Source organism: Saccopteryx bilineata, chromosome 4, assembly GCF_036850765.1.
Source record: "Saccopteryx bilineata isolate mSacBil1 chromosome 4, mSacBil1_pri_phased_curated, whole genome shotgun sequence".
NCBI lineage: Eukaryota > Metazoa > Chordata > Mammalia > Chiroptera > Emballonuridae > Saccopteryx > Saccopteryx bilineata.
The window spans coordinates 184,984,535-185,008,267 of NC_089493.1; the positions used below are offsets into that span (position 1 = coordinate 184,984,535).

Consider the following 23,733-nt stretch of genomic DNA (forward strand, 5'->3'; position numbering starts at 1 on the left):
CCTACTCTGCTTTTTGCTTCCATTCTGCTCCGAGAATTTGGTGATTGCTATTTAAAATAAGTTGTTCTCTAGCAAAAAGCTTTTGGTTCAGTCTTTAGGTAGATTAATTTTTGAAACCTTCAGAGCTTGTTTGGCAAATAGTACTCTCTTGCACTAATCTGAGCAAGGCAACAACTAAAAGCTTTATACACACAGGCAGTACTGGGTAGTAAGTATTACTGGCTAAACAACAGCAAAAAGGAATACATGATTACATTCTTTTAAAAAAAGGTGAATTGAAAGGTGTTATTTCTTTTTCCTGACTTCTGCAGAACTTGTCTGAAAACAACTTCTTTTAGCATGTATCCAAAATGCCTGAATCAAGAGATCAATCACCCTTCTGATGTAAACAAAGTGGAAAACAATAAATATTGTTAAAACACCCCTTTGAGGGACACTGCTCCTAACAGAAGCCTTGATGTAAAATTCTTCTCAGGATTTGCCTGAACATAAGCCTCTCCCTCAGAGACATCTGTAGTGGTAAGATAAGTTGTACACATATAAAATATTAGACTTTTAGAGACTAATAGGAATTTAGAAAGAACAAAATTATCTGGTCGTGAAAAATGTTTGCTGCTTAATATTAGGGGACATTTCGAAGAAGAAGTGCCTTTTCCTTTGGATGGATCCACTACAGAGCATATTTCAGACTCAGTGATGAGACCCATGCCAAAACTTCAATAAACATTCATTCATTATACCACAGAGCATAACATGATAAATAAGAGCTTGATCAAAATGCCTTTGTAGAAAAAAGAAGTCTGGCTTAAGTACGCACGCCACAGTTGACACCTAATTTCAAATCCATGCTACAGAAGAACTTGAGATGGTTAATAAGTAGCTTGCAAGAGCATCCAAGTGTCTGAATATATATGTTCTATAGAAATAATAGAAAATTGTGTTCCACTATTATTATTAGAAAATAGAACCTATTTTATTGATAGCAGAAATGTTAATTATGTTAGGCTAAAATACTCTAAAAATAAATCTCAAACTCTAATGTCTCAAAACACAACAGTTGCTTATTTCTTTCTCAGTGCAGAGCAGGTGATGACAGGTGGCTGCTCTCTGCACAGGGATGCTTCTTCCATCATGCCCTCTCTAGAGCCCTGTCGGTGCCTATAGCCCATGAGGCGGACTGGAGGAAGTGTACACCCACTTTTCACAAGCCATTGCCCAGAAGAGGCACATAGTAAGTAGTTCCACTGATATTTATTAATAAAAACTGAGTGCATGGTCCTGCAGAGATGGCGAAGGAGCTGGGAACCCTAGTGCTTGTCTAGGAAGCCACCACCAAATTATGCTTCTACTGACATAGAACAGGAGGAAGGGTTTTGATGGTCGCTAGGTCATCTCCATCACAAATCAACCAGAGTACAAACAAGTTCAGCTTGACTGACAACAGAATTTCAAAGGCAGAATATTAATAGCTTAGGTCCCAAGGACCAATCATTCAAAAGCAATGTAGATATACTGGGAAAGTAACAGACACAATTTTAAAAGAGAGCCCAAATGTTGATATGGATTTATATAGGAGAATGAAAAGTTCTATCTTGGATCGATGGTCAATAGTTATTCTATCTTATGCTGCACAGAGGAGACAGTATTTAACAGGCAAGCCTGAGAGACCTGATTAAAGGCTCTGTATTGCTAGCTGTGTGAGCTTAGGAGAGTGAGTTAAGTTCACTGATTTAGTTTGCTGTTCTCTAAAATGGAGTTCATTCATACCATCTAGTCAGATGACCGTTAGTAATTGATAAAGTAATATATAAAAGCACTGGGCAGGGTTCATAGTACAAATAAATTGTTAAATAATGTAGTATTACCATTATTATTCTGTGTCAGGTAAGTGAATTTTAGTGATTATTGCAACATATCCAAAACCAAGTTCATTATCTTCTCCAAAACTCATTTCAAGTTCTCTGCCTGAGAAATGCTTCTATTATTGGAAAAACAGTTGCTACTAGGCACAAAATTTTCCAGCCAGCTTTGATTTCCCCTTGTCCCTTTATGTAAATTCCAGGTGTATAAATACCCATCAGGTGCCTATCTAATCTCTCTAATTCAGATTTCTATTATGTTTTCTATCTACTACAACATCATCACCTTAGATTTTCCTGCTACAAGAATTTTTATCCATCAGCAACAGGTCAACCTGAAATAGAATCAGAGAAAAATAACTAAACTTATATTACAGTCTGTCTAGTCCATACTAACTGAATTAAAACTCTTAAATCATATGATTTTACCAGGTGTGTGGATTTTAAATCAAGGCTTAAATTCAAACCATGGACTCATATTTCAACAAATCGCAGCAGAAACTCCAGAACACAAGGTATTAGTCGGTCTTGCATTTTAAAGTGCTTGTCCCTTAAAACCAAATACATAAAATCGGTTTACATTTTTGCTTACATGCAAACATACCAAGATTATTTATACTACCTAGCATAATGGCAACTCCTACCACATCCAAATGCCCTAAATCTTATTTCCGAGTACCTGCAGGTATCACACTTCTTTCAAAACTGAACTATCTGACTTCTTTAGTAGACGTGACATGTGCTTCTATCATCCTTGCAGCCAAGCTGGGCACTCCCGTGTGAATTATGAGCGTCATCTAATTTGTCTCCAGGTTCCCTATATATCCATGGCATATTTCAGTTGGGCCACATTAGACTATATAATGCAGACTGTCATCTAAAATGATAGCTGGGCAATAAGGATTATTTTTTCAAATTCCTTCCTTTTGCAGCTTTCAACCTGAGCCATTGGAGCTCCATTTTACCCATTAATTGTGGAAAGGTTTTGCATTTTACCCATTAATTGTGGAAAGGTATAACAGAGAGCAAGTAGAACAGGCTTTAGAATCCGATCTGTCTTGAACTCTTTCTACAAATTGTTCTCTATGTTGATGTGAATGTGTTAGTTATTTTTGAAACTTATTTTCCTTATTCGATAAGTGGGGATATAATATCACACCCTTAAAACTACTATGAAGTTAAAAGAAGCCTGATTTTAAGTTTCGTGTAATTAAATATCTTGCCTTGATCCTTCAGTCACTCATAGTTATACACCCAGTATCTAACAGTGTCCTATACATGACAGGCAGTCAATAAGGCATAGATTTTTATTATTGTCAAAATAGGTTATAAAAAAATACCTGGAGCAATCATATACAACTTTACATAGAAGTAATCACTTAAAGGACACAGACAATACATTTTATTTAAACAGACTACAGAATTCCTGACCAGTGGTGGCGCAGTGGATAGAGCATCATCCCGGGACTAGGAGATCCCAGGTTTGAAACCTCAAATTCACAGGTTTGAACATGGGATTATTAAAATGATCCTATGGTCATTGACTCAAGCCCAAGGTCACTGGCTTGAGCAAAGGGTCACTGATTCAGCTTGAGTCCCCCAGTCAAGGTATCATACATGTGAGAAGCAATCAATGAACAATTAAAGTGATGCAGATATGAGTTGATGCTTCTCATCTCTCTCCCTTCCTGTCTATCTGTCTCTCTCTTTCGTGCATGTGCGCACGTGTTAAAAAAAATAAAAAAATAAAAAAATATTACAAAAGCAATGAACAAATAACAAAAGCCTCAAGTTAAAAAAACTAACACTTAACTAGTCAGTAACCTTTAAAAAAAAACTTTCTTAGTTGTACAATTTAGTTTTAGCCCATGACCAAATAACCTATCTAGCCACGAAATACAGAAAACCCAAAGTGTTTTAAGGTGAATGCCTTCAAGGAAAGGAAAGGAGAACACGTACCATGTTGCTGAAATATGTTGAAAGTCAGAAGAAAAAAGGAAACCTCTGGTGTCTCCAGTTTGAAGATTGTGGAAATTGGCAAGACTTTGTCTGCAAAGGAATAACTCAAGGGTCAAATCCCTTTCTCCGGGTTTCTATTACCATGTGGGCTTTATATCTTTAATTCCTGATCATACGGCCATTATACTAAAAGTGGGATGATATTAATAAAATCTTTGTTAACTACATGTGCACGGAGGTGATCAAAATGTGGGAAAGGCCTGACAGCATCCTCTGCTTATTTTTATTTTTTACTGATCTAGAACTAATGTAGTCTATTCATATGCAGCAGCCACTTAATAAGCGTCTCATTGTTTAAAACATAAATTGGTATGTCTTTTTTTTTTTTTTTTTTTTTTTTTGCTCCAGTTCTTCTCTTTGGAACGGCACATTTCCATAAAACAAGAAGGTGCACTTTAATTTTCACCGCATGACATGACACATTCAGCTTCAATGACTTGCTTTGAGTCACTCAAATGGTACACAGTGGTTCCAAGACACAGACGCTAACGAGCTCTGCTCATGTTTCTTGTATTTTAAAATACCGGGGGAGAAAGGGCAAGCAGAACAACCACTGGTCAGTGTCTTGAGAAGCTTGTGGTTGATCAGTGCCACAAAGCCAGCCACAGAATGCAGCATGGCTCCTTTCAGACCCAGTGATCAACAGCTTACCCCACAGAGACACGCTGTAGCACTGGTACGCTCAGTGGGCTGGGTGGGATCATTTCCTGTTTTTTGAGACCTCAGCACTCCCCAGCTCTTTCTCTCACAGAGGGGACTTTAATATGCACCCCAGAAGGAAGCCCGCAGTTCCGTTCCCTCTTGATTCTGTGCTTTCAGAAGATCAAGCCGATCACTAGGAACCAGGAGTGGAAAAGAGAACGGGTAAGAAACATGTCTGAGAAGAGGCCGAGACAGAGTTGCTTGGGTTGATCTTCCTCTCCTCCAGCTGTGGTGACTTTTGTAATAATAACATGAGGGGCACATGTCATGGCAGCAGATGCCTGTGGTGGCGGATGCTGGGACAGACAGACAGATTCCGCCCCCTCGGGCCGAGTCAGGCGAAACACCAGAGTCCAAACCACAGTGTTCAAATCCACAGTTACCCTATGTTCTCCAAAATTGTAGTAATAGTCCCACACCCCTTAGTGATTCAAGAGACAGTTGCCTGGAAAACAAGGGAGGCATCGAGAGTGAGTAGGAATGAAATTTTATTTATATGTATACATCACTCATTTATAAATCTACGTGCAAGAGAGGGCTCAAGGTCCTCTGGCCTTTGGGGGCGGGGGCCCGTTTGCAGTATTCAGATACAGTGGATCCTGTGCACAGTGAGAAAACACCCAGTATCTTCATGGTGCTCCAAGAACCTTCCAGTCCTCTTGATTCATGACTCATTTCTATCACCTCATCCCCTTGTACTCATTCTCTTTTATAATTGATTTCTTTATTCAAGGTTAGAAGAGGGAGCATAAAACATGGGAAAATGAAAGTTGGGAAGAGATCAGGGTTCAAATAACCGCTCTGTGATTAACATAACTCATCGGATTAAAAGTGGATTAAATTGTATAAAGGCGTTAATGCCCTGGTAGAAATTTTCTCAAATTGAGCATTATTATCTCTGTATTAGGATTTCTAAATTATGAGTTTTATGAGCAATTACCCAGTCTAACCTTACCAAAAATAAAGAAAGGCAGCATTATTGCAAAAGTTTTATTTGTGTAATGCCTTTACTTAAGAAATTGTGTCCACAGTTCTGTGAAGGCCTCAAAAGAAAATCAGAATACATACTTAAGAGCATTATTTATTCTTTTAACCCTCGGCATTAGCTTGTCCCATTTTAGAAATGGAGAGAGTAATGGCCAGACATGTTGTGTTTCTGGTTCAAAATCACAGATGGAAGGGGGAGGCAGTGTTAAAAAACATGCTCTCCTGATTGTTTCTTTGCTGGGCAGATGGACCCGCATTGCTGAATCAGCTCCCAGATCCCCACCTTCCTTCTAGAATCTACATTTCATGGAGCCCAGCAAATCTTTCAGATTCTTGTTCATTGTAGGGCATAGCTTCTCAATCACATTAAAGCCAACAATGGGACACATACAAAAACCACTTCAGAGAATTGTGCTTGGCCATAATTGATTGACATCTTGACTTTGGGCCAGATGACCTTTCTTAGAAAATTAAATTCATGTGAGGACACTACAAGGGAAGGTTACCTCAAAGATAGTAGAGTTTCATAATGAGAATCATTTTTATACCAAAATACTCAGAGGCTCTCTTCTCTGACTTCTGTGAGGTGAAAAAATAATGCCTAGAAGGTACTAGGTGCAAAGAGGAGATAGGCTTCAAAATTTCATTGTTGTTGCTGTTTTAATATTCTCAACAAATATAGCCAATTAATGTTTTTGAATAAATAAATATGAATGGCAAAAGAATTTAAAAATCAATATATTACCTATATATGTCAGCAGTGAAAAGTCAATCTTTAATCAATCTTCCCTTTAGAAACATTTTGTTTGTTTGTTTGTTTTTTGTTTTGTTTGGTTTTTTTGTGAGGGTTTTTGGTTTTTTTTAATTAATTTTGATGGGGTGATATTAATAAATCAGGGTATATATGTTCAGAGAAAACATGTCCAGGTTATTTTGACATTTAATTATGTTGCATACCCATCACCCAAAGTCAAATTGTCTTCTGTCACCTTCTATCTGGTTTTCTTTGTGCTCCTCCCTTCCCATCCCCCCACCCCTTCCCTCTCCTCCCTCCCTCTGCCCCCGGTAACCATGACACTCTTGTCAATGTCTCTGAGTCTCATTTTTATGTCCCACCTATGTATGGAATCATATAGTTCTTAGTTTTTTCTGATTTACTTATTTTACTCTGTATAATGTTATCAAGGTCCATCCATGTTGTTGTAAATGATCCGATGTCATCATTTCTTAGGGCTGAGTAGTATTCCATAGTATATATGTACCACATCTTCTTTATCCAGTCATCTGTTGAAGGGCTTTTTGGTTGTTTCCATGTCTTGGCCACACTGAACAATGCTGCAATGAACATGGAGCTGCATGCATCTTTATATAGCAGTGTGTTTAAGTTTTGGGGATATATACCCAGTAGAGGGATTGCTGGGTCATATGGTAGTTCTATTTTTAGTTTTTTGAGGTACCACCATACTTTCTTCCATAATGGTTGTACTATACTACTTTACATTCCCACCAACAGTGGATGAGGGAATTTTTAATGTAAATGAATAGCAGGTACAGGGTTATTATGTATGAAATGTACTGTATTTGGCTCAATTAATGAAGGGTACTAAAACTTACCTTTGTTTTTTAGTTTTACTGTGTGTTAAATTATAGGCTAAGCACTTAATATCAAATTTCTAATCCCTCCAGAAATATGTGAGGTTTGAACTTAATAACTATTTGTTAAAATAAATAAATGTAATGGTCTCTGGGAGAAACTGTGTTTGTCTATCATGCCTCCTCCTTTCCTGTAGTTCTTTTGGGTTATCCTTCCCACACTCTCTGTGGTCATCTGGGTATTTTTAGTTCTCTCCCTTTTCCAACCAAAGGGAGGAAGTACAAATGCTGGTGGCTACTGAGAGCACCATCATCTGTCTGACCACAGTAATAACCCAAGAATAGTCCATCATAGTTGCCTAAGCCTAGGGGTTCAGCAATCCTTCTGGGCTTTCTACTGGGGGAATATACACCTAGAGATGACAGAGGCCTTCTTGTCTAATACATGGAGACTCTGAGGATGAAGCAAGGCCAGGAACAACCAATCCCGAGGTGAAAGGAAGCACCATCCCAGCAACATCTTTTGAACTACTGTACTAAACTTCGCCTATAGCCAGACTACCCTGGGATTTTAGTGATGTGGCCAATCAGTTTGCCTTTCTGGTCAATGCAATTACATTTGGGTCTCTGTCACTTATGGCCAAAAGAGACCAGACCAAAGGTTATGAAAATTATTCCAGGGCACCTAAAGATGTGGTGAAGCCACGGTTTAAAATTAGGTCTCCACAATCTATACAACAGGTGCTACATGATGGCATGAGAGTCTGCTTGCTGCCCTTAAAGACATCATATAGTTAGAGATATTGTTCATCTAGTTGGTGACAATTTGTCAGTTGTTCTCTAAATCTCTAATTTCCTTATCACTCTTGGAACACAGTTCTGAGACAGTGGCTAAGACCAGCAGAGGGAAATTCAATATCCAAATTTGAGCTCTGTATTAAACAATGAGTAAAAGAGCGAGAGGGGATGACAAAGGGAAAGGAAAAACACTGCCCTCAAGCAGCACAGAATTAAAGAAAGTGCAAAGAGACACATGAATATGTAATTACAATATAATGTGATAACTATTATATTAGAATTATTTATGCACAGGGAGCCGTAAAAGTAAGAGAAAGTGTGAGAAGATTCCTTGAGAATGTGAGATTTTCCAGAGGGAATAATACCTAAACTGAAAATTAAAGGGAGAATAGAAACTTGCCCATTGCAGAAAGTAGAAAAAATACTCCTGACCAAGAACACATTTTGAAAGCCATAGAGAGTCAGAGTCAGATATAGTCAGAAAGTAGATTTTGATAAGCATCAAATCCATGAATATGGCTTCATTAGTGCTGTTCTTACATTTGTCCTTGAACTGAATAAACCTGTCCTTTCATTCTACTGCTTTGGTTACTATTCTAGGATGTTTTTTTGTTTGTTTGTTTTGTTTTTTTGTTTTGTTTTTCCTGAAGCTGGAAAAGGGGAGAGACAGTCAGACAGACTCCCGCATGCACCCGACCGGGATCCATCTGGCACGCCCACCAGGGGGCAATGCTCTGCCCCTCCAGGGCGTCGCTCTGCTGCGACCAGAGCCACTCCAGCGCCTGGGGCAGAGGCCAAGGAGCCATCCCCAGTGCCCGGGCCATCTTTGCTCCAATGGAGCCTTGGCTACCGGAGGGGAAGAGAGAGACAGAGAGGAAGGAGGGGGGTGGAGAAGCAAATGGGTGCTTCTCCTATGTGCCCTGGCCGGGGATCGAACCCGGGTCCCCCGCACGGCAGGCCGACGCTCTACCGCTGAGCCAACCAGCCAGGGCCTATTCTAGGATGTCTTAAGGTAAATCTATTTTATTCAGTACAAGAAGGATTTACTGAGCACTTTTTATTTTATATACCAGGCTCTCTGCTGGGGAATGAGTAGATGTGTGGGCAGGGTGGAGCATAGGCAGTTGGAGTTACTGGGGAGCACAGCTGGGGGATGAAGAACATACAATAGTCAGGCTCTTCAAGGGATTTATTCAGAGAGTGAGAGATAGAAATAGATCATCTAAATACAATGGGATATGTTCCCATCTTCTGCCATAAAAGCATAAAGGATCATTGTTTCAGAGGAAGCTACCTGAAGCTTATGTGACATTGTCCAGACTCTGGAAAGGAAGAGTTATAATGTGGCTGACTGAAAAAGAAGTAAGAAGGGGACATTCCTGCAGAAGGAGCAACTTGAGTAAATCTTGTACAGTGAAACTACAACACATGTGTGAAAAATTCAAGATGAGGAAGTATTATTTCAAAGGAAAGTCTAAGGCAGAAAGTGGCTGAGGAGGTAAATAGAGACAAGGTCATGGAAGACTAAAAGACCAAAACTTTATTCCAGAGGTGATGAAGAACTGCCAACATGTTTTAAGCAGAAGTATGACGATACCATTCTGGGTTTATCTCCAGCTTAGTAAATGAAGCTAAGGAGGAGATATTTGAAGACCAAATTGCTAGTAGGAAGGCAGGTACAAAGTTAAAATGTACCAGATAGATTTTCAAATCAAGTTTGGATAGCAGCTATAATTCTGGAGGATCCAGACTCTGCTCTTTCTTAACCAAGGTATTAGTGCAAAGCTGTCAAAATCCCTTGGCCTCTCTGGATTATAAAAGCAAACTCCTGACCAGGCAGTGGTACAGTGGATAGAATGTCAGACTGGGATGCGGAGGACTCAGGTTCAAGACCCCAAGATCACCAGCTTGATCGTGGGCTCAACTGGTTTGAGCAAAGCTCACACTTAGGACCCAACGTCGCTGGCTCGAGCATGGGGTTACTCAGTCTTCTGAAGGCCCGAGGTCAAGGCACATATGAGAAATCAATCAATGAACAACTAAGGTGTTGCAATGAAAAACTGATGATTGATACTTCTTATCTCTCTCTGTTCCTGTCTGTTTGTCCCTATCTAGCCCTCTCTCTGACTCTCGTTCTGTCTCTGTAAAAAACAAACAAACAAACAAATAAACAAAAGCACACTAATTTACAGCTGACTGTGCAGATTATAAATGAAAGCCATATCCAAGGTAGACACTAATTTTAAGTGAACAACATCAAAGGGATGGCTGTATGAGATATCCCCTTGGTCTCTTCCTTTGAAGTTTCAACAATTTGAAAAGCTATAATTCAACAAAGGATTCTCTGCTTGTTGTACAAACACATCTGAGAGATTCACACATTGAAACATCTAAAGGTGGGTAAGTGAGAGCAAACCAGAAAGGTGAGAAAGAAAAAGAGCTCAAAGGAGCCACTGATGCAGCCCTGCAGCCAGGAGAGGGGAGGCATCAGATTGTAAACAAAGACCAGAGGTGCAGCCATAGTTGTCTGGCAATCAGCATTCCAGAAAGAGAAACAAAGCTACAGAGTCTGCACTCTGCAACTAATTCTATGTCTGTGTGGAGGCACAAGGGGAAGCAATGAAGGCCTGCTGGTCACCACTGCTGAGAGGGCAAAGCAACAAAGGAAGTGGCCAGGTTCTCCCAGCTCACCCCACCCCCACACATTGATTCTTCCCTGCTAGCAGCATCTGGGTGCAGGGGACAGCATTAGGGTTTCACAGATTTGTAGCCTCATTGCTCACCATGCTACATGATGGGATTGGTCCCCTGGGGAAAAAATCACATCACAGTAGAGGTGCCCACCTTCCCAGGGAACACATCTCATTTTCCACCATCCCACAGAGATCTGAAAAACTAGAGCAGTGCAAAAAAACTAAAAAAAATTATAATTCAATTCTATCTCCTGTAAAACAATAGAAAGACTTCTTCTTATCAATCTTCTAGAGAAGTGCTACTCACACATAGATGTCTAAGAATCCATCAAATATCATGATTAACCAAAGTAATAAGGAAGCTCAGAAAGAAAATATAAATTCTTCAGAAAATCAGCAAAAATGACATGGAAATATATAATTTAAATGTCAGTAAATTCAAAACTATCGTTCTGAAAAATACTGAATTCAACACAGAAAAAACAAATAGGCAGTTTAATGAAATCAACCAAATAAATGAACAAAATGAGTTTATCAAAGAGATTAAAACTTTAAAGAAGAGCCAAATAGAAATTCTTGAGATGAAGAACTCTATAAAAGAGATTAAGAATGAACTAGTGGCCTGACCGGGTGGTGGCGCAGTGGATAGAGCATTGGACTGGGATGCGGAGAACCCAGGTTCGAGAGCCCCGATGTCGACAGCTTGAGCACAGGCTCATCTGGTTTGAGCAAAGCTCACTAGGTTGTACCCAGGATCTCTGGCTTGAGCAAGGGGTACTCAGTCTGGTGAAGGCCCATGGTCAAGGCACATGTGAGAAAGCAATCAATGAACAACTAAGGTGTCACAACAAAAAACTAATGATTGATACTTCTCATCTCTCTTCATTCTTGTCTGTCTGTCCCTATCTATTTGACTCTCTCTGTCTCTGTAAAAAAAAAAAAAAAAAAAAAAAAAAAAGAATGAACTAGTGAACATAGGAAATAGAGATGACTGCATGGAAGAAAGATTTAGTGATATCAAAGAAGTAAATCTAGAGATGACATAGAGGTAAGAAGAGAGACTTAACCATTAAAAGTGGAAAAAAACTCTAGGAGACCTATCTGACTCTATCAGAAATAGCAATATGAGAATAGTCATAACAGAAAAGAGGGAGAAAGGAGTGGAGAGTCCATTCAAGCAAAGAGTTCATGAGAACTTAACAAGCTTATGAAAAATAACTAGATCCTTGAATCCAAGGAGAAAACAGAACACCTAATTATCTCAATGCAAAAGCCTTCTTCAAGACACATTGTATTAAAACTGTCAAAAATTAATAACAAAGAAAGAATTCTGAAGGCAGCCAGGTAAAAGAAGAAAGTAGTCTATAAAGGAAACCTCATTAGGTTATTATCAAACTTCTGAACAGAAATTCTATAAGCTAGAAGAGCATGGGAACAAATATTCAAACTACTGAAAGAGAGAAATTACCAGCCAAGAATAATACATCCAGCAAAGTTACCCTCTAGATATGAAGGAGAAATAAGGACTTTTCCACACATACAGATGCTGAGGAAATTTATGACCAGAAGACTTCCATTGCAGGAAATACTCAAGGGTGTTATTCTACCTGAAACAAAGAACGTAACATCACAAAACTACCAGTAAGATCACCAACAAATTTAAGAATAAACAAGGATAATTTGTGACAACAAATATGATATATGATAGAGGTAGGGGTAAAGGTCTAAATTACCAAAGGAGGATGGAAATCAGATGCATTCATAAAATAAATGTTAAAGAAGACTCCCAATCCTTTAAAAATTCCTCTCCCCAAAAGAATTTCACTTGGCTCTTCTTCCTTTGACAAGCGTAACCAAACAAAATATTGTTGGCAGAGAAACAAATTATACAGTTCATTGCTCAAACCAATGCAATGAAATCAACTTATTTATATGGCCTTTTTTGTTGTTGTCATATTGAAGCTCTTATAACAACTCAGAGGCAGATTCCTCATTCAGATCATTTCAGAATTGGGCTGGAATAGGACTAAAAAGTGCATTTATCCTGGTGGTGTTTTTTTTGTGTGTTTTTTTCTAGAAGTATGAAGTTTGAGTACAGTACATAACCTATAATCACCACTATGATGAATAAGAAAAGTAATTGCAAGGAAAGTATTCTTCATAGATATAATGTGCAAACTAACTGAAGTTTTCAGAGTTACTATAAACTAGGAGGTAAAGAGGAACTGGTTTTTTGGAGTAGTTTTAAAATTCTATGAGAAGCCCAATATAAATGCTCTATTTAAAGGCAATTCATGGTCAGTCATTTGGCACAGTCATCCTCTGAGATTCTTTTATGTTATAGAGCATACAAAATATCAGGAACCATCAATATTTATCATGATAGTATATTCATCTAAGTTGATGAGCTCTAATTTAAGAATTCCGTGTTTTGACTTAGGTTACTCTGTCGTGTTGGCAGTGACTAAAAGGCAATTCAAATTTTCTCATGCAAGAAAAAAAATGTTTGAAAGATACAGGTACATGCCACAAAAAGTTTTAAAAATGCTGACCTATTGAGGAGCTAGATGTAGCTGCAACAGATGAGGTGGAATTATGATAGATCAGATAAATATTGATTTTTCTATCCCTCAGTTCTTCAACCACTTCAATAACCAGAACATCTATTAAATGCCACACTATCAAAACCAAACCCTGTCCTTCACCCAACACTTGTTGATCTGATGATATCATTCTACCTTCATTCTTCAGAAAGTGTCTAAACAACTCAGTATACTTTATTCTTTTGACAACAGTGATTTATTTGTTCAAGGATGAGCCCATGTTATAACAATCACAACTATAAAACTCTGTGCTAGAAGCTCTTTCTTAACTGTTAATAAAATTGACCCTATCCACCAGGATACGCTAGTTTGTGTTCTGTGTTGGCAAGAAGCCTCTCCCCATGTAGTATCTCCAGGACTAAATGGTTATGGAGGCTCTTTTTTGACACAGGTTTCCATGATCAGAGCTGGGGAAGGAGAATTTGGCAAACTACTTATGTCTCCTCCCCTCTCAATTCATTAGCCAAAAGAAATCACATGTGAGTTCTAATTTGCATTTGTAATGCAGAGCCAATCTCAGAGTTATCATTTAGCCATTGGAAATGAGAACCAACAATATATTTCAAACCTGAAAGTTTCTAAAGTTATAGACTTTCTTCTGTCCTTTTTATTGATAGTGGCAATAATTTTCTGAATTATCTATATCTTTAAGTTTCTTGTCAAAAGCAAAGAATAATAGCAAACACCCTAATGAAATTGTTTTCTAATGTCTTCACCTAGAACTCCAGGTTATTAGGCATGTTGTATGTCTAATAACAAATAAATAAATATCCAATAACTAATACCTATCAAATAAAAATTTAGAAGTAAATTTTATTTAAGCATCTCAGCATTGGATAGACAGTGGTACCTTGAGATATGAACAGACCAACATACAAATTTTTTAAGATACAAGCTGTGACTCGGTCTGTATTTTTGTTCGAGATCTGAGCAAAATTCCGAGATACAAGTCGTGATTTTGGAAGCTGCCACTAGTTGGCACATTGGCGCACTGGTCTAGTATCGGCAGTTTGATATACGAGTTGACTGACTTACGAGCTCGGTTACAGAATGAATTAAATTTGTATCTCAAGGTACCATGTACTTATAATTAAGTAAATTTCATTAAACAATTTAAACTAGATTACACATTTGATGCATGTATTTTTTTTTTCTTTACAGGGACAGAGAGAAAGAGTCAGAGAGAGGGATAGATAGAGACAGACAGACAGGAACGGAGAGAGATGAAAAGCATCAATCATCAGTTTTTTGTTGCGACACCTTAATTGTTCATTGATTGCTTTCTCATATGTGCCTTGACCGCGGGCCTTCAGCAGACTGAGTAACCCCTTGCTTGAGCCAGCGACCTTGGGTCAAAGCTGGTGAGCTTTTTTTTTCTCAAGCCAGATGAACCCGCGCTCAAGCTGGCAACCTTGGGGTCTTGAACCTGGGTCCTCGGCATCCCAGTCCAATGCTCTATCCACTGCGCCACAGCCTGGTCAGGCTGGTGCACGTATTTTTGCTGCAGCAAGTTACCATACATAAATGGCTTAAAACAACACAAATGTTGTCTCTTTCATACTTGACTGCAAGAACTCTGACACAGGTTTCAGAGTGCTAAAATCAAAGCGTAAGCAGTGCTATGTTCCTTTCTGGAAGCTCTCAGGAGAGTCTGTTTCCTTACCATTTCCAACTTTTTGAGGCCACCCACATGAGTTGGCCCAAGGCCGTCTTCACAACCAGCAACACTGTGTCTCCTAATTCCTCTGACTCAGTCACATCTCCACCACCTGATTACAGAGGGAAAAATCTCAGCTCTCCTGGGCTCTTGATTAGTTTGAGCATATCTGGATAATCGGGGCTATTCTCCCCATCTCAAAGTCCTTCCTATAATCATATCTGCAAAGTCCCTTTTGTCATGTAAGTTAACAACAGATTTACAGGTTCTGAGAACCAGGAAGTGACTTTTTTTGGAGAGGGGAGGCAGTATTTGACTTGCTGCTGTGTACCTGATTCTTTTAGATGCTTCAAACACCTGATAGAGTAGACAAAACTGCACAAATACAAGTATTACAAAACTTAGGTCTATACCTAAGACAAATGGATTCCAAAAGTAACACCAAAAGATTAAGAAATTGGTCTTTTATTTTAAACTAAATTTTTTAAAAGATTTTACTTATTTTTAGAAAGAGGGGGAGATAGGGAGAGGGCAAGAAGCACCAACTCATAGTTGCTTCACTTTAGTTGTTCATTGATTGCTTCTTGTATGTGTCTTGACTGAGCAAGCCCAGGGATTCAAACCAGTGACCTCAGCATTCCAGGTCAATGCTCTATCTACTGCATCACTCCAGATTAGGTTTTATGTGATCCTGAAACAATAGGCGTGGTTTGACATCCCATATGAAAGTCCATTCAAAACAATGGATACTACTTAAAAATATTTGACAACACATAAAATGAATCTTGACCCCTTGCTTCGCGCCATAGACAGAAATAAATTCTAGGTGTAATACAATTTAAAATGGGCAAAGGACTTGAACAGACATTTCTCTAAAGAAAACATACAATGACCAACAGGTATATGAAAAGATGCAAGTAAAAATGGAAATGAAATATCACCTTACATCTGTTAGGATGGCTAATAAATATATAAAATTAACAACTGGTAGAATTCAAGTGCCAATTCATCAAAGCAGATGCCAACCCAGAAAGAATGGATGCCAGCTATAAATAATCACTGGTACATCTTATAATGACATATGCTTATTGAATATTAAATATTTTGATACTCTGCAACTTACTTCAACTTCGTATTTTTTTTTAGGCATCATCATGAACATATGACCCTTAAAAAACTAAAATTATTTCAATAAACCATAACAGCTCTGGTTGTTAGTGTTGTTATGTTTATAGATATTGTGCCCAGTTGTACCCTCCTAGGTTTTTGGCTGAGACCTCCTTAGATTAAAAGATTACCAGGAGAAGAACAAACCAAAGTTTAATAAAGTGTCTACACTAGTCACACCTCCTCCCTTGTTCACAGAGGATATGTTCCAAACTCCAGTGGATGCCTGAAATCACAGAGAGTAATGAACCCAAATATACTAGGTTTTTTTCCTATATGCATATACCTATGATAAAGTTTAACTTATAAATTAAGCACAGTAAGAGATTGCCAATCACTAACAACAAAATAGAACAATCATAATGTACTGTAATAAAAGTTATGTGCATGTGGCATTACAAAGTAAAATATGGATTATTTGAATGCAAGTACTGTAATGCCACACAGTCAACCTAATAACTGAGGCTACTAAGTGACTAATGGGCAGGTAGCGTATGCAGCACAGATACATTGGACAAAGGGATGATTCACATCTGGGTTGGAGGGATTGGGAAGGCACAAGATTCTATCACACTACTTCAGAATGACATGCAATTTAAAACACAAACTGTAGTAAGGTACCAAAGAACTGTAAAACTTAGTACAGTGGTACCTTGAGATATGAACAGACCAACATATAAATTTTTAAGATACGAGCTGCAACTTGGTCCATAGTTTTGTTCGAGACCCCAGCGAAATTTTGAGATATGAGTCGTGATTTGGGAAGCTGCCACTAGTTGGCGCATTGGCGCACAGGTCCGGTATTGGCAGTTTGATATACGTACGAGTTGACTGACTTACAAGCGTGGTTACAGAACAAATTAAATTCGTATCTCAAGGTATCACTGTATTGGCAATGCCATTTTAAAGAGGAAAAGTCAGACTTTGAAAGAATAAAGGTTATCTGAAGAGCTTCCTTTCCCTTTTAATAAGAGACAATATTTACATATCCTACACTGATTTTAACTCTTCCTCCCTTCCTGGAATCCTGAGAGTAACATGTACAAAGGAATGGGAGGTAGACACTAAAAGATTTATGAATGTCTTTGATACATAAAAAGACATCACTATTGTGTTACCTTGTAAGTTTTAATATGTAGAAATGTTTTTTATATATCTTATAGACAAATGTTATAAGCTTGTTAATGATTGATTATTGTTTCATGTTTCCCCTTCCTTTTCCCCCCAACCTGTATGTGATCAAGTGTATATAACTAGCCTCAGAGCTATATTCTGGACTACGCGATTTGGGTTAGCTATACCCAGTGTTAAGTCATATGCAGCCGGCTTATTAATAAATCTCCTCCTAAAAATTCTTCTGTATCCTGCCTTGGTGTCTCTACATAACCCATGGAATTAAGGTACCCTACTTCACAACAAAACTTTTTATTACTGCAACTTTGTATCTTATATTTTTGGACCATGGTTTACCACACATATCCGAAACCATGGAAAGTGAAACCACAGGTAAAGGAGAGTGACTGTACCTTCTGTATCCATTGGAGCTACCAGGAAAACTGAGTCGCTCCCAGAAAAAGCCTGATGGACCAGCTTAAATACCATGTCTGCTTAAAGATCGAAGAAAGCTCTTTGGGCGTCGTGGGCAGTTATGTGACATTAGCAGGGAAAGCAAAGAAAACAAGGGTATGGCTGCTGTGCAGACTGAAGTCTGTCCTCTCCATTTCTAAGAGTCTCTAGAGATTTCCTCATCATCGTCTGCTTAGCACAGAGAGGAACCTCCTTCCTCTGCTTAGCACAGAGAGGAACCTTCTTACAAATGCAGATTTCCCTTATAAATGTCAATGTTTCTTACAAGAAGGTGACTTCCCCTTGGGATTTCAGATCTTCACCTTGTCTCTGTTGTTTCTTAAAAAATAACCAGTTCAAAATAATATTAATTATTAATTATTAAAATCAGCCAAGTAGACTGGTTTTGTGGTAGCAAATTCTGCTTCCCTTCATTACTCTTTTCTTAACTTTTCCACAATTACACAGATCATGTAAACTTAAAAATATCTGATTACTGTAAATTTATATATTTATTAAAATACATATTACACAATATTAGCACCAAGGATGTTTAATATACATTATAGTTAGTTGGCTGTATAGATACCACAGAAATGTGGTGAACTGTGCTGAACATCTATTCAAACTGATAGACAAGACATGACATTTACGAACAATCATGAATATACCTACGTAGGCAAAATAATTATTTTTTCTGGTTTTCATTAACCAGATAGAGAAAAGCAGGTGAATAGTTATTAAAAGCTTAAAAGCTTAATAAGTGGCATGATTTAGGTCTAAAGTGTATAATCTTATTTCAAAATTCATGCATTTAGCCTCCATATTTTTCAGAATTTTAAAATGCACACTAGAACTACTTATCCCAACCATTATCGCCAGCCATTGAGAACAGCGTATTTTGAAAATATATTCTCCAAAGGTCTTTCAGAGAATCCACTAGTTAATGAACATAGTGGGTTTTCTTCTCTTCTCTCGCTAATATGACTAAGTGGCTATTAAAAATAATGGGCATACACATTCTGTATTTAGAAGAGTTCAGTCTCTCCAACTTGGCATTAGAATCTTAAATTTTACCTACCCAATCATTCAATACAAATGCATTTATTATTTATTACTCTGAGTACCAGGAATATAATAATAAAGTAATGCACTCTTCCTAAATTCCTTTTTGTCTTTTGCTATCCTAGCCTGCCCCCCTTTCTCCTGGATATTTCTTATTAATACTTAAGAATTCTGCCTAGATATCATATTTTCTGGCAATATCTTATTCCTCCCAATATTGAAAGATATCCTTTCCATATGCTTCCATAATGCTTTCTATTTTATTCTTTCATAATATTTTTATTCCGCATTGTCATTGGCTATTTTCTTGTCTGGATTCACTCTGTGCCCTACAAGTAATCACTGTGTCATTCACCATTTGTTTCCATTGACTAAAAAGTGCTTTAAAAAAGCAGATCTCCATAAATACAATGTGTCCATAAAGTCATGGTGCACTTTTGTCCAGTCACAGGAAAGCAACAAAAGATGACAGAAATGTGAAATCTGCACCAAATAAAAGGAAAACCCTCCCAGTTTCTGTAGGATGATGTGGCAGCATGTGCACATGCGCAGATGATGACTTAACACCGTGTATACAGCGGAGCAGCCCACGGCCATGCCAGTCTAGATGTGGACGGTACAGAGGAAATTTCAGTGTGCTAAATTCGAATCTGTGACCAAAGTGCAACGTGAATATCGATGCATTTATAACGAAGCACCATCACATAGGAATAACATTACTTGGTGAGATAAGCAGTTGAAGAAAACTGGCAGTTTGGTGGAGAAACCCCATTCTGGTAAGCCATCAGTCAGTGATTAGTCTGTAGAGGCTATACAGGATAGCTACCTAAGGAGCCCTAAAAAATCTGTGCATGAGCCCACATCGAACTGCACTGAATAGGTATGAAACTGGGAGAGTTTTCCTTTTATTTGGTGAAGATTTCACATTTCTATAGTCTTTTGTTGCTTTCCTGTGACTGGTCAAAAGAGCACCATGACTTTACGGACACACTGTACTTACTGAATTAATGCCAAAGTGTGGTCTCTACCTTCCTCACACTTACTGTTTATTAAGGCAATTAAACAAACACGGGTCCTGCAGGGTTATAAATGCACCAATATAGTAGGTATGAGCACACAACAACGAGGCAATTAACTGGGTCCTGGTGAGCCACAGTCACCACAAGGGAGAGATGACATTTACAGCTGTGGGTCTCTGCAGGGTTGTGTAGCACTCCGGATCAACGCTTCCTGAGTGATTGCTTTCTTGCACTTTAACAAAAAGATACATTGCTCTTTCCTGTTTATCTTTACCCAAAACACATCATGGAGTGCCCTACTCTGAAAGACAGATGAGAACAGAATGTCTCTCTCTTTCAAGTTAATCAATGTTTTATTGTGAATTGAACAAATAAGTAGATAAATATCCTACACCAAGGGCTAAGTGACTGAAAGACAGAAGCTTATCGACTGTCACTTCTGTCAAATGGTCCCAATTTCACACTCTGGCACCCTTCCTCTTACGGAAGGGAAAAGATACCAACTGGAAACAATGATCAAGAGAAGCACAGGCTGAAATAAAGCTGGTTTTCATAACTTATCTGCCGCACAGATTCCTAGAGGCAGACATCAGGAATTCACATTCAAATAGAGAGAGAAGGACATCTACTGGTTGAGAGAATTGGGTCTTGTGGAGAGCTGGTATAATTTTTTTCCCCTTATACAGTTTAAATGCCTCTCTTTCTCCTTATGCATAAAACTCCAATTAATAATAATGAGAATTATCTATACACAGTGGGGGAGGAATTGATCTATTCTCTGTGCAGTTCTAATAACGATGAAGGAAAATTAATACTCAATTGGCTAGCATTAGAGTTGGAAGTATTTTACAAGTGGCTTTAAATGACTGACTTTATTTCTGTACATAAAAGCAGGATTTCATGACCAACCTTGGTATAAAACTAAAGTTCACCATTTTTCTTACAAACAAAAAATAGATTTGTGTTTCAGTTTTTAAGATCATTTATTTTAGCCACAAGAGGAGCTTTCTGCACTAACAATCATTTGTACTCTTAAAAATAAACATCAGGAGAAAAATCTGTGTACTCTCTTCTTTCTCAGATACGGAACCAAAGACATAATTCGCAGAAAAAAAATTAATAAATTAGATTTAATTAAAATTAAAAGCTGTGAAAGATACTGTTGAGAATATGAAAAGCAAGCCACAGACTAGGAGAAAATATCTGAAAAATGTATATCTGATAAAGGACTTGTATCTAAAAACAATACATAGGACTCTTAAAATACAACAATAATAAAACAAACTACTCTACTTTTAAAAATAGCCAAGGCCCTGGCCGGTTGGCTCAGCAGTAGAGCGTCGGCCTGGCGTGCGGGGGACCCAGGTTTGATTCCCGGCCAGGGCACATAGGAGAAGCGCCCATTTGCTTCTCCACCCCACCCCCCTCCTTCCTCTCTGTCTCTCTCTTCCCCTCCCGCAGCCGAGGCTCCATTGGAGCAAAGACGGCCCAGGCGCTGGGGATGGCTCCTTGGCCTCTGCCCCAGGCGCTAGAGTGGCTCTGGTCGTGGCAGAGTGACGCCCCGGAGGGGCAGAGCATCGCCCCCTGGTGGGCATGCCAGGTGGATCCCGGTCGGGGGCATGCGGTAGTCTGTCTCTCCCCGTTTCCAGCTTCAGAAAAATACAAATAAATAAATAAATAAATAAATAAATAAATAAAAATAGCCAAAAGTTCTACAGACACTTCAATAAAAAAGATATACAGATGGTAAACAAACACATGAAAAAATGCCCAACATCATTTATCATTAAGAAAAATGCAAAGTAAAACAACAATTAGATACCACTGCATCCTTAGTATAAGAAAAATTCAAAACACTGAAAATACTAATTTGCATGGAGTATCAGGAATTCTTATGTATTGCTCTTAGGGAGACACATGGTATAGCCACTTTGGAAGATACTTTGGAAGTTTTCTTATAAAGCTAAGTAATGCCTTGTCATCTACGCCAGCAGTCACACTTCCAGGTAGGTACACAGTGGAGCTGAAATTTATGTCCGCACGAAACCTTCATATGAGTATTTGTAGCAGTTTCATTCCTCATCATCTAAAACAGGAAGACACCAAGACGTCCTTCAATAGGTGAAAGGATAGGCAGACTGCACGCTGCCGGACAAAGAGACACTGTTCTGCCACAACAGGGGGTGAGCTGTTACACTAGGCAGAGACGTCAGTGAATCTCACACACACACTAAGTGAAAGAAGCCACTCTGAAAAGGCTACGTATGCTCCACCCGTTTCCATCCCTACGGCCTTCTGAAAAAGGCACAACGGTAGAGGGGTGAACGGCACAGTGGGGAAGTAAAATGATTCTGTACAGCAAGGCAGTGTTAGATACATGATGGAAAAGGAGCGACAGCATCTGTATCAGAAATCTATGACACAACCTCACTGAAGGGCATGGAAGAAAAATATGCTGCCCTAAGTAACTTGAAGAGACTGTAATACTAAAGACAAAAGGAATTGTGCGTGAGCACTGGACGGCAGTGGGCAAAATGCTTTTCCACGGGAGTATGCTTTAACGGTTCTAAAACCATAGCACGTCTGGGGCTGAATAATCGGTAAAGGAATGACATTTGGTGGGAGCCAGGTTTCTGACTGTTGGAGTGAAAGGTCGCATATAAGCAAGGGAGGAATTCTAGAATAATCCCGGATAAGAATCAGAGACTTCAGTATGGATGCATATTTAGCTTAATATAGACACAGATATTTCTATTATACATAGTAGCTTCATATAGATACAGATATTTCTATTATAAGTAGTATACAGTAAATACAGTACTGAGACGTAACGATGGTATACACACATCTCTTCCCCAGCTCCATCTGCTGAGAGGGCTGAGAAGCAATGACACCCAAAGTGAAGAGGTCTTATCAGCCCTCAAGTCCGCGTTACTTGGCTCTTACCATTTCGTTGTATTCCATCCGGTGAAGGGGTTCAGAACAGGCCTCCCCAACATGTGCTATTTTGGCATGTGAAATATTTTCAGTGAAATACAATTGAGACCCTGTGGTCTCAAGAGAAATTTTTACCTCTCCCTTAAAGAATTGAAACGGGAGGTTTTTGCTCTGGCGAGTTAACTCAGTGATAGAATGTCAGCCTGGTGTGTGGATGTCCCAGATTCGATTCTCGGCCAGGGCACACAGGAGAAGCACCCATCTGCTTCTCCACCTCTCCCCCTCTCGTTTTTCTCTTTCCTTCTCTCTTCCTCTCTCTCTTCTCCTCCTCTCCTGCAGCCAAGGCTTAATTAGAGTGAGTTGGCTCCAGGCACTGAGGATGGCTCCATGGCTTCCAGCACAGGCGCTATAAAATCGCTACGGTTACGACAAAGCAAGGGCCCCAGATGGGCAGAGCATCAGCCTCTAGTGGGCTTGCTGGGTCCATCCCAGTTGGGGCACATGCGGGAGTCTCTCTCTGCCTCCCTTCCTCTCACTAAAATAATAAAACAGAAATATGAGGTTTTGCCTATATATTACCAGAGACATTTCATGAACTATCTATATAGGTCAAGACAAACATCTGATTACTGAACACCTGCTCTTCTTATTGTCTTATAAGTGACCCTCCTCCCCATGAAGTCCCAAGGCTCCTGACCTCAACCTTAGCTCAGAGTGCCATTTAGACCTCAATTTCTCTTTCTGTCTCTAATCATCTCATTATGTATGGTCTCTGACTCTCTCATGTATGTAAGATTACCATATGTACATATGAAATTAAATTTGGTTATTTTCCCTTGTTAACCTGACTCATGTTGATGTGATTATTCGACCAGCTGGAAGAATCTTGAAGGGTAGAAGAAAATTTCGTCCTTCCCCACACTGGTCACATGTGTGTTTCAAACTCTGTGCCTAATGTCAGACTGTATAAAGAGGACCCACCTCTCTTATAACTAGCAGCTCTGGAGGGCTGGTTACAATTATATCCACAGGGAAAATCCCCTATGGTATTAAATTTAAGAATTTAGA

At 38.9% G+C, this 23,733-nt stretch overlaps 1 non-coding gene across 1 annotated transcript; it reads right to left on the bottom strand.

Moving 5' to 3' along the window:
- Positions 1-8,874: 8,874 nt before the first annotated feature.
- Positions 8,875-8,950, bottom strand: TRNAG-GCC (transfer RNA glycine (anticodon GCC)). Its single transcript has one exon. It is a non-coding gene; the product is annotated as a tRNA-Gly (tRNA).
- Positions 8,951-23,733: the final 14,783 nt, after the last annotated feature.